Raw genomic sequence first — 10762 nt, 5'->3', positions numbered from 1 at the left:
CAAAACTACTCAGACGACATCTCGTACCTAAGGTGCTTCGGACGACTTGGTGGTTCAATGGAATCGCCACCGTCGAGCACCATCGAGCAGCTGGTTTAATGTTCCAAGCTTTTGGTTTCTTTACAACGGCGATTTCAACATTCTCAATATTCTGATATATTCATCGAGTACACCGGCGGTAGATCTGTTCGATCTATGAACAGATCGTGTTAAATATTGCTTATCCCAGCAGATAAGTGTCGTTTTCATTTATTGCTGATCTAATTTTTTCATATATATATATATATATATATATATATATATATATATATATATATATATATATATATATATATATATATATATATATATATATATATATATTGCTATTGTTTTCAGTCTAGGGTTAACTATTTCTACACTTCTCCGTACATCTCCAAATCAAATTTTTTAATCTGGGTATGTTCTTCCTGTGGAATATCAGCAACTCATAAGTGTTAATTTCCCAATCTTATTTCCCCTTTATAGTGGAGGAGTTTAATGCTCAATATACATATTTTAAAAACATTCTGCAGATGCCTGGAAATATAAGTATAGAATAGGCAAATGATGATCAAAATAGTCTGTCGAGTATGTAGGATAGCATACTCTAGGAGCCAAGTCTGGCCTAAAATAATCTGATGATTTTCTTCCTGCGGAATATCAGCAGTCTAAGGGTTAATTTACCAATCTTTTTTCCCCATGGGAGTGGAGCAGTTTAATGCCTTGTTTTTTTTTTGTTTTTTTTTTTTTTGTTTTTTTTGTTTTTTATATAGTCTGAATATGTAAAATATAAGAACTGAGTATTTTAAGATAACATACTCTGAGTATGTTCTGTCGCTTGGAAATATAATATATAAATTAGGCGGATGATGAAGAAAACAGTCTGATGCCATGTTTTTTTAAGTCTGAGTATGTAAAATATAACATATGCATTTTTTTGAGTATGTACTTCCTTAGTCATTTCAGCAGCTCTGAGTGTTTATTTCCCAGACTATTTTCCCCATTAGAATGGAGCATTTTAATGCTCAATATACATGTTTTTTAAACATTCATACTAAACTGGAAATATAACTATGCCAACTGTTTTTCTACATTAAGACCCATTCAAGTTCAATACTTTAGTTAAAAAAAAGCTGTATTTGAGTCATCTAGAAAAACTGATATAGCTTTTGCAGCTGTAAGTGTTCATTTCACAAAATACAGCTCCTACTAACACTATGATAACCAAACTTCAAACATAAAAATTAAAGTGCAAATGCTAAGTTTTGAAAATTATAAAAACCTCATATTTATATATGTATCCAAACTTCCATGAAACAAAATCCAACTTCATAATTCCAGAATCTTAAGAGTCTGAAGCCTTCAATAATCTGTCGAGTCCAAGAGTATGTCTTTAACCTGGCTTGAGGCACTTTAAAAAATTTGAATGAGCTGAAATAATGACTAAAGCAATAGGAAATAGAAATATAACAGTTAGGTTAAACAAACATAACAAATACTCAAAACATTCAAAAGTTTTCACAGTAATCAATCTCTTCATGAGATGCATAGGATGTTTTTTTGTCCAAGAACCATGTCAACCCAATAGTATAAAACATAAAATGTTTTTTTTTCAAGAATCACAGTCCCTCTATGCAAGTTTCTCGTTCCTGATAACCAAGGATAAATAAGAGATATATAAGTCCTAATTTAGGCTTTTAAAAAATCACCTGATTGTATTTGGATAGCAATGAAGTTGCTGAGATGCCCATGAGTCCTAATGGATGTATGCATTTTAAACAATATTATTATAAAAAGAAACGGCACCATTTACATGCTATGAGGAAAATGTAGCTTCCATCACAAACCTGCCTTCAACTCAGTTAAACTTAATAATAAAACAAAGTTTAGTAGTTTTTCAATTAAAAGACATTGATATCACTAAAATGTAAAATTATCTCCTTTTCACTCACAATCAATTTGAGTAAAATTTGAATTGCCTCCCTCCGTTTTGAACTTTTTGCATATCTCACCTCTACTAACCACAGGTTTGTCAAAAGAAATATTGCTTTTGCGGAAGAAAAGTAAAAATAATTTTATTATATAGATTGTAAGACTCACCGACCTTAATCTTCAGGCAACTATCTTATCCATACTCTTGAGTGTCTTTTTCTTCATGCAGCTCCACCATTTTGCATCGCAAAGCTTCTTTGAAAGCTCAACAAACGCTGGAAAGGTACCTATGTTTGAACTGTTCAACTGATGCTGCTCCTTCCCACCTCTGAGTCTGTTCAACTGATGCTGCAGCCATAAACATGTTTTGTGAAGTCTGAGTACCTATTTATAGTGTTGTTGGTTTATCCCCAACAATATTGGCTACAGTGTTTGTACTTCAAATGAATTGCTAGGTTTGTTTACAATTAGAACAGCTATATATAGAATAGGTAATTAATGCAAATCTTGTGGATACCAAAGAGTCCCAAAGGGGCATGATGTTTAATAAAAACATTTTGTCTTCTAAGAGCATCCACATTGGTTGGGAAGAATTGGGGGATAATGTAAGAGTTATTAGGAAAGAGAATGTGGGAGGGTAGATAAAAAAAAAGAAAAAACAAAACAAAAAAAAATTAAAAAAAAAAAAAGAATAAAGTGATCAGACGCGCCAGTCGCGACTGGCGCGCCTGACGCGCCACCGGGCGCGTGCAGTGCACGCGCCCGGCCTTCCTCTTGGACTGCGCGATACGCGCAGTCCGTGCGTTGCCTTGCTTCACCTTTTTTTTTTTTTTTTTTTTCCTCCTGCCATTCTCCCTTCATTTGCAGGAGAACTATTTTGCTATTCTTTCCTCCCCACATCAATTATTCTTTTCAACATGAGAGAATTCATCTTATATTATCCCCCATATTATGCATTGGTGTGGTTGCTCTAAGAGCATCCACATTAGTTGGGGAGATTTGGGAGATAATGTAAGAGTGATTAGGAAAGAGAATGTGGGAGGGGAGAGAAAAAAAAGAAAAAAAATAACGAAACAGAAATTAAAAAAAAAAATTAATAAAAACCTGGCACGTCAGGTGTGTACATTGCACGCACCCTTGTAGACATTGGCTGTGCGCAAACGCGCACAGCCAGTGTTGTTTTTTATTTTTCTTTTTTCTTTTTTTCTGACATTATCTTTGTATTTGCAGAACAAATTTTTTCACAAATAACCCCACCCCACATTTGTTATTAACCCCACCCAAGATAATTCATCTGACAATAAGTCAATAATATCCACTGATGTGGATGCTCTAAGGATTATATGGCAGTTGAACAGACTCTTTTTAAATTCAGTCATTTACAATAAATCTCATAATTAACGCATGCATCCCAAAAGTCAGGTTCCAAAACTAATTAAAAAAAATCGGAAAAAGAAAAACAAATTCTCAAAACTTTGGGTGGGAAAATTCACAAATCTGATTGGCTAATAAGTTATGGCTTTATTATATAGGAAGATGTGAAATAGAAGTGTTAGTCTTTAGTAGCTTAAATGTATCTGTTTGAAGTCTTACTTTGAATGTGAAATCAGTATTGTTTATTAAATTTTAAAAAGTCTAGGTATATGTTTCATTACAATAATACTTTTTTAGTAGATTATTTAAATCCAAACTGTTTGATATGTGAAATGATTTTTTTAGGTGCATGAAGATTATATTATATGTTTGTGTTTGAAGTCTGAATTGTAAGGTGAAATTAGAATTGTTACTCCTCTATTGTATATGAAAATGTAAACTACATTATCTTTTTACGAATTTGTATTGTGAACTAATTATTTTTTTGACTGTATACTTATACATTACAACTAATTGTAATGTGAAATCATAAAGTTTTGCTATTGTATCCATTTTTTTTTATGGTTAAGTAAATCAGTTTTATCAGTGTTTTGCAATAGAAAGTTTTGCTATTGTATCTGTGTTTTGCAATAGTGTTTCATAGTGAAAACTTCCAACTCTAACATAAACCTAACATAAACTTTCTGATGCCTTAGGTTATTATAGAGGTAGATTCATATAAGATCTACAGATTCTACTTTGTGAGAATGTTGGAACTTTAATAGGTTATATATGTAAGATACTTGTATAATTTGTTGCTTTATAATGTATGTGGAATTGTTGCAATTTTTTCAACTTGATGCTTGGTATATAATAGTACAATTAGAAAACATGTTAGTGATCCAAGCACCAAACCCTCTGATGTGTTTGACATTAGGAACTCCAATGTCATTCAATAAAAGTGATCCATGCACCAGATACATGTGCTCCACAACCTGTAAAAAAATAGAAAAGAGCAATAGGAAAAACAGTTTATTGATAATAACAATGTGCATTGAATTGTTAGTGTTTTGCCACTTTTAGTGAATAAAAGCCTTCAATTGGTACTTTCAATTGTTTGTTTATAATTGTGATTTTAACTGTGATTTTCTTAAGTAAATTAAAAGCATATAGTTTTTTTTTGTGACATTAGGGTTACATAACCTCACAAATAGTTTTTTTTTGTTTTGTTTTTTTTGTTTTGTTTTTTGTTTTTTATTTAATGTTTTATGTGCATTGAATTGTTAGTGTTTTGTCACCTTTATTTAGTGAAATAAAAGCCTTCAATCGGTGAGACAATTGAAGTCTACTCATGACATAGACTGTGAGACAGAATAAAAATACAGATATCATTATAATACTCTCCATTGAACATTATTATATCATAATCCTGCATTTTTAAAAAATCTCACTAAAAAAATTCAATGATAAAAAACCTAGTTGAAGAAAATAGTAAATGATATATGTGTATTTATGTGTTGCACTAGTTGCCTCGTTAAAAACCTTTAATTAAGAAACTTAATCAAAACTCAATCAAAGAAAAAAAAAAGTACAACGAACTTTTAGTTTTCAAAACCCAATTTTCAGTATTGATTTAAGTAAATGACAGTCTCAATGATGATAACAATCTTCAAATCTCACACATAAAAACATCTTTTCAAAAATAAGTGTAGAATTGAAAAGGATTTTGTGAACAAATCTGCTAGATTATCACTAGAGCGAATATTCTGTAATATTATCTTGTGACTATTCTAAACTCACGTGGGTTGATTTTTGACACTATATATATTAGTGAGGTCAGTGGGACTGGGAGGAAGCCTTATCCGCAGAAGGGTACAGGTCGAGCAAGGCATGGGACACTCCGTGGCCCTCAGGTGATATTCTTTCCTACAATTTGGTCCCTCTGTGTTTTTGAGTTGCTGTTATAAAAGAATACTAATAGCATTTGTTAATGGGCAATAGTTTCGTGGCGGTACAGCTATGCATGTTCCAAAGCCCCGAAGTCATGCTACTATCAAGCTGAACAAGAAGGTTTGTCGACTTGGCTTGAAGCTAGATTGCTTTGTCAGCTCGTGCAGCAGAGGGAAAGGCAAGTTTAAAGCCTCACAAGTATACGACTACACTGTTTAAATCATTATATGTTGCAGGGAATTTCAACTTAATAGCAAATGTTGTGCAATTTACAGCTCATGGTTTTTGAGGATATGGAACTACCTTCTCACACAAAACCAAGAACATTGTAAGCTATGGCCAGAAAATGGAGAATGCCAAAAAAGTTTTGCTTGTTGATGGTGGCCCTCAACGAAAACCTCAAGTTGGCCACTCAAAATATACATTATGGCAACGTTTTGCCTTCTATTGTAAGTATTAGAACTACATCGGTATCTTTGATGGTTTATACACACTTGTCTGCACTTGATACTTGGCTATTGGATCTAGCTTTTGAGTTAGATTTTTCTTCTTAATGCATAAATTGAATTAGTAAAAATCTTTTGATGATTCTCATGAATCTGTTCATGCACACAATGGCTAATTGAGCTTCTCTAGGTTGGAATGAGTGTAGATTTTTTCCGTGTTTCTTGAAAATAGATGACGAGACAGTAGAATATCTACTGCTATCATCGATTGAACTGCTTACGATTTTTGCACTGTGCAATTATCTGCAGCTGTGGTTGAGAACAATTATGAATATGCAGCAGACAAACTAAAGTTATTATTCTACATTGAACTGCTTTTAAAGAACCTTGTTCAACTGCTAATGAAAGATGATTATGTGGGAAGAATTGCATTGAACTGTTTCAGTGGCATTTTATTTTATTGGTGATCAGAAATGAATATATATATATATATATATGACAGGTATATTGTTTTCTGTTTTGAATAAAATGGTTGTGCTTTCCGTTTTGAGTTTTGACAAAATGGCAGTGTGTCCTATTTTGTGGTCTTGGCAAAACGAAATGGATAAAATTGTTTGTCCTTTTCCCTTTGCTAGTTTTTTTTTTGGGTCTTGGCAAAACGAAATGGATAAAATTGGTTGTCTTTTTCCCTTTGCTAGTTTTTTTTTTTTTGAATGTTACTGGCTTTATTACATTGTAGTATTTGTTTATATATTTTCTTAACCTACTAAAACACAAAGAATCAATAACGCGTCCATTGAGGTTTGAACTCGCAACGTTCCAAATAGAAGTCCAACCTGGTGAGTACCATTAGACCACATATTCTTGGTTACCCTTTGCTAGTTTATTGTTATTATTATCATTTGAAAAAAGTGTCAATTTGAGCATTAAGATTATAGCTTTTGTACAATTAGGCTACTGAACTTAAAATAAGTGGTAAACAAACCATTAAACAAATAAAACATATGCAATTGAACCATCATTAAACAACTAAAATATATACAATTGAGATATTTTTAAAATAAAAAATTCCAATACAATTTGAGTTTTAAATATTTTAATCGATTCAGCTATCACAATGGAGAAAATAAAAAATCTTTGTAAATACTATATTAGTAATATGAATAGATTTTATAAGAACAAAATTTAAAAAATATATCAATTGTACATATTTTGTATGTTTAATAACTTAATAGCACTTTTAAGTTTAATCGCTTAATTATCCAAAAGTTGTAAGTTTAATTACTTTGCCATTTTCTTTTCCTTATTTGTAAAAGATAGGCCCTTGCCTAGGTAGCATTTTACTTACAAAAACATTTTAAGCATTTTACTTACAAAAACATTTTATTGTATTAATGTAACAACTAGTTCTGCTGTAGCGCTGGCTAATTGGCAAAATTTTAAGATAAATCTTGGGTTCGAATCCCTGTAGTGGAATACAATTTTTGTGTTTTACTTTTCCTAAATTTCCTAGGTAGAGTCTTACTTACAAAAATATTTTATTGTATTATTGTAATAACTAGTTCCGTTGTAGCGCTGGCTAATTGTCAAATTTTCAAAATAATACCGGGTTCGTATTCTGGCAGCGGAATACATTTCCTAGGTAGCGTCTTACAAAAATATTTTATTGTATTCTTGTAACAACTGGTTAGCGCTGTTTAGTTGCCAAATTTCAAGATATATCCGGATTCGAATCCTGGTAGCAGAATTTATTTTTTAATTTAACAACTCTCCTTTAGTCCTTTTGCGCTTTTCACATAGAGATGACCATTGTACTTGATTAGAAAAAAAATTTATTTCACGTATTATCACCTTTCATTCTCAATTTTAAAAATAATTAAATAAATTGAGCGAGATTATATATACTTATCATAATCATATATCAAGATAATGATTTGACTAATCCCAAAATAAATAACAATTTGGGATGAAAACAAAGCTCGAGCCTCGAGCTAGCTAGCTAGAGTCCTGTGAACTAACCATGGTGTCATCCAGATGTCATGTGAAAACAAGACTACTCATCAGGAGATTAGAGACCATAGAAATTTGTTGATTTTATTTAGTTTGAATCTTAAAGAAGATAATAAATAATAAAAAATAATTCAATCAAATCTTGTATTTTTGAAATTTATATGCCAAACACCTTGTGTTCAATTAGTATATTTGTGACTCTCCTTAAGGGAAGGTCACATGATCGAAATATAGTTGATAGTACTTAAAAAAAAGTGTCTATTTTTTTTGGCTTTTTTTTAAGTATATAATTTAATTTGTTGAGTAGACAATTGAACTCATGATTTAAAAAAAAATTCATTTTGAAGTTTTGAAATGTAGTATATTTGATGGTTTTATTGGACTAGACCTATCATAAATTGGATAATCGAGGAGTATCTTAGCAATCGTTATACCGTGCACCAGGGCACACAATGCATTGTGCGCCCTGACCAAAATGACGTCGTTTTGATCATTCAGATTTTATATGTATTATGTTAAGAGTTTATATGTATTATGTTGCATCATTTGATGAAAGCACTCCAGTTCAGTCGCCTCCGATGATTGGTTTGTCAACCACGCAATATCGATCAACCATAAACTTTGCGTTTGTGGATGAAATCTCCCGAGAAGCGTTAGAATGGAACTGATCGAGTGACATTGCTTCTTTAGCCCGAACCAAGGAATCCCTTAGATATGATGCAAAACGGATCTTGTTCTATCCTTGAGAAGAGATTTCTCTATGACAAGAATATGTGTATTCTGATAAGAGTTTATGTGTATTATGTTAGATTATGTGTATTCTGTTATGAGTTTATGTGTATTATGTGTCATATTAGATTATGTGTATTATGTTATGAATTTATGTGTATTATGTTATGACTTTATGTGTATTATATATTATGTTAGATTATGTGTATTCTGTTATGAGTTTTTGTACATTCGAAATAGAGAGATTTTTTTTTTGAACTTAACATAGAAACGGAAACATGATTTTAAAAAAATGATCAAAACGATGTCGGTTTGGTCAGAATGCACAATGTATTGTGCGTCTTGGTGCACGGTATAATTTGCCGTATCTTAAGCAATGAATACAAGGAAATAAATAACATGAGACCGGACCCTATACGGCCTCTTTGGTCCATAATGGACTAAGTAGACGTGGCCAGAAGGCTCTGGCCCAAAAGCATAAGGCTTGGTCCGAGACCATTCTATTATAGAGTATGAGTTGCAAGACTGCTTTGCCTTGAATCAAGACTCGAAGACTGGAGTTCAATGAATTAATTATTGGTAAGATTAGGGCATTTAGGGGTACAAACCTCATAAAAGGGACCCTGACCCTCTTTCAAGATCGCAACTATTCTTTAGCAACACACCTCTTGAGGACTAAATTTCAGACCTAGTATGTTTTAGGTTTAGACAACTCTTATTGGACGGACTTGTTATTATTATTTTTATTTACTTTAATCCAGTTGTGAATATTTTCCGGACCTAGCTTCAAACTAACCCCAACTTTGAGAGGATGTAAATCATGGTGACTCAACTGAACATGAACCATAGAGGCTGGACCGGTGCTCACTGCGCACAAGAAGCCCCCCTCACTTTGAGAGGTTCGTTGTTCCAACACTGTCGCTGGTGAGACTCGATCCCTGGTCATTATTCCAAAGTTTCACCTCTATGACCAGTTGAGCTACCCATGCGGGCCCATATTTTTCTCTTGTTCTACCTATATTCGTTCCTAGTTTTATAATGGAGTCGGTTCCATAAAACTATCATTGAGTATTTTCGAATTTCCGCTACAACTTTTATCATTTTGTTTACATAATTATTTAGGGTTGAAATACGAATCATAAATTTATGGCCCGTTTGGTTCACGGAATAGGTCGGGAATGGCATAACATTCCCAGTAATAGGCCTATTCCGTTGTTTGGTAACCATTTTTATTACAAGGAATAATATTCCTGGTAGTAGCCTATTATCTCAAATAAGGTAATAGCTATTACTAGGGCCCCCCCTGGTATTAGCCTATTACTGAACGCTCAGGAATAGATTTTAGAATCTATTTCCTTTTTTACCCCTTTCTTTAACCTAATTTTTGTTCCTATATATAAATTTATCCTATTTCACCACCGTCGTTGCCACCACCATCACCACTGCCACCGCCGCCGTCGCCACCGCCACCACCACCATTGTAGTCGTCGCCACCACCACCACCGCCACAACCGTCGCCGCCCCCACCACTACCACTGCCACCATCGCCACCGCCGCCGCTGCCACCACCGCCACCCAGCAACACCACCACAATTGTCGCACCCCCACCACTGCCACAACCGTCACCCTCACCACCACCACCGCCACCCCCACCACTGCCACCCCCACCACTGTCACCACCACCACCACCACTACCTCCCTAGCACGACTACCACCCCAGCACCACCAGAACTGCCACCCAGCAGCACCACCGCCACCACCACCCCCGCCACAACTGTCGCCGCCCCCAACACCACTCACACAACCGTCACCGTCGCCGTCGCCACCCCCACCCCCACCGCTGCCGCCGCCACCGCCACCACCATCGCCACCACTGCCACCACCACCGTTGCCACAACCACCACCACTGCCACAACCGTCACCGTCGCCACCACTACCGCCACCCCACCACTGCCACCGCCACAACCACCACTACCACCCCAGCACTACCACCGCCGCCACCACCACCGCCACCACCATTACCACCACCGCCACCACCACCGCCGCCGCCACCACCATCGCCACCATCACATATTTTTATAAGGGTATTTATGTCTTTTAAAACATATTTCATTTTTATTCCTTAAATCAGCCAAACACTGTAATATAATTCCTAAAGTCTATTCCTTCAGCGAACCAAACAATAGAATACAATTCCTATTCTATTCCTTGCCTATTCCATTCTTTATGAAATAGCATTCCTATTACCTCAAAATTCATTCTGTGAACCAAACATGCTGTTAGGGAAAAAAGTGTATACTTTATAAAAGAGTTAATTTTCA

At 34.6% G+C, this 10762-nt stretch overlaps 1 long non-coding RNA gene across 1 annotated transcript; it reads left to right on the top strand.

Moving 5' to 3' along the window:
* The first annotated feature begins 379 nt into the window (after positions 1 to 379).
* Positions 380 to 5431, top strand: LOC109182104. The gene is made up of 3 exons (XR_002054330.1): positions 380 to 2236; positions 5138 to 5219; positions 5308 to 5431. It is a non-coding gene; the product is annotated as an uncharacterized LOC109182104 (long non-coding RNA).
* The last annotated feature ends 5331 nt before the right edge of the window (positions 5432 to 10762 follow it).

The sequence above is a fragment of the Ipomoea nil genome, unplaced genomic scaffold, assembly GCF_001879475.1.
Source record: "Ipomoea nil cultivar Tokyo-kokei standard unplaced genomic scaffold, Asagao_1.1 scaffold1043, whole genome shotgun sequence".
Taxonomy (NCBI): Eukaryota; Viridiplantae; Streptophyta; class Magnoliopsida; order Solanales; family Convolvulaceae; genus Ipomoea; species Ipomoea nil.
This window is presented reverse-complemented; position numbering and strand designations above follow the sequence as displayed.